The sequence below is a fragment of the Leuresthes tenuis genome, unplaced genomic scaffold (genome assembly GCF_036924035.1).
Source record: "Leuresthes tenuis unplaced genomic scaffold, fLeuTen1.0.hap1 SCAF_19, whole genome shotgun sequence".
NCBI lineage: Eukaryota > Metazoa > Chordata > Actinopteri > Atheriniformes > Atherinopsidae > Leuresthes > Leuresthes tenuis.
The window spans coordinates 26,182,974-26,184,780 of NW_027325373.1; the positions used below are offsets into that span (position 1 = coordinate 26,182,974).

The following is a 1,807-nucleotide window of genomic DNA, read 5'->3' on the forward strand; positions in this document are numbered from 1 at the left end:
CATTCAATCCATTCAAATTGTAAGAATGTTTGTGTCAGACAGGAAAAACGGGATCACACTCCTCAGCCTCCCTGGTAAGGTCTATTCGGGGCTACTGGAGAGGAGGAACCACATTTTCACAGTTTTCTGTGTAATGGTTCGTTATAAAAGAAGAGTCCACAAAGCCTGAGTAGCAGACCTGTGCTTCATCTTGACTTGAGGCATTTCAGGAGAAACTGACACCAGGGAGCCTCCCGCAGAATGAATCTGGTTTTAATTATTCTCAAAACAAGTAAACCTTCTTTCACTTTTGTCTCATGGCATAATAATAACCATTTGAATGATAGAGGATCAATGTAAATAACTAAAATGATTTAATTTAAAATGACTCCTCCGCATGTGACCCATCCAGGTTGGTACCTGTTGAACACACACATGCACAGGGTCACACACTCATGGAGACAGATGCCATCCACTGGAGCGGTGGGGCAGCCAATTACAGCACCCGGGGTGCAGGGGGGGGTACGGAGCCTTTCTCAAGGGCAACTCGGCCGTGGAGGTGGAGGTTGACTACCACTTCTCCAGTTGTCAGTCCAAAAATCTTTTTTTTTGCGCTCTCTCTAACCACAGAGCCTGACAGCTTGTAGGTTGCCAATAGGAAAGATGTTCAATTTGGTAGTGAAGGATGAGGCTGCATACCGTGTTCCGAAGAAATGGCAGTAGTATGTGTAACTTATCAACAATGTATTGGTGAAACTACTCGTCCCTGGGTGGGCTCGAACCACCAACCTTTCAGTTAACAGCCAAAAGCGCTGGCCGATTGCGCCACAGAGACTCTGTTAGCAACATCATTAACTATGGGATTTTTCAAATGTTTGAAATCCAGGAATACCACCATCTTTTCTCTCATGGTTCGTCCCCTTTATGTTTATGTATTTAGCAGACGCTTTTATCCAAAGCGACTTACAGGTAGGCATATAGGGTAAGGGGTCTGTACAAATACAGCTTAAAAACCAGAAGATGGTACTTGTATATTTGGTGGCATAGTGTCACAGTGGCACTCATCAATGCTTGGTCTCTGTACCGAAGAGACCTGAAGGCAGTGGACCTAGAGAAAAGGTAGCAGTTTGACAAAATGAAGAGGCTGATGTTCTTGTTATCGCCTTAACTGCTGTTTTCATCTTTACCACTCATCACAATAAAAGAAAGTTAATGGAAAAGGTAGTAGTTTGACAGTCTGGTTGCCGCTGGACGCATCCGCCATGACCGTCTGGTTGCCACTGGACGCATCCGCCATGACAGTCTGCCATACGAAAAGTGCGTCAAATTGGACCATCCGCTAAAATGAGTCCATACCAGGGACGCAGAGTTCCGGTGGGTCTAGATGGATGGTTCAGTCTGAGGAGGGGTGCTTAAGTGTGGGTGCACAGGGCCGGCTGGTGGGCATGGTTTCTGGAGGTTTGGAGAACCAGTGGATGACTGACTAGAGGGGGCTCATGGGTGGGTGCTGCCGGCTCGAGGAGGTCTAAATTTGGACACTTTACTTGGGGCAAAAATGTGCCAAGTTGGAGCATGGCTCCTGGAGGTCGGTTGAGGGCAGACGGCCGATTTTCATGCACTTTTCTCTGGGGGAATTTGACCAGGTTGGGGTTTGGCTCCCGGAGATCAGTTGAGGCAGTGGATAGGGGCGGTTGCTTGCGGCCAGATGGCCGATTTTGGAGAACTTTTCTCGAGGGATATTGGACCAGGTAAGCCGGTCGAATTTGGGACACTTTTCTCAGGGGAAAAGGGCTCCAAATTGGATTGAACTAAATTAGAGAGACTGACT

At 47.3% G+C, this 1,807-nt stretch overlaps 1 non-coding gene across 1 annotated transcript; it reads right to left on the reverse strand.

Annotated features, from left to right (window-relative positions):
* Positions 1–740: 740 nt before the first annotated feature.
* On the reverse strand, positions 741–814 carry trnan-guu (transfer RNA asparagine (anticodon GUU)). Its single transcript has one exon. It is a non-coding gene; the product is annotated as a tRNA-Asn (tRNA).
* Between the last annotated feature and the right edge of the window lie 993 nt (positions 815–1,807).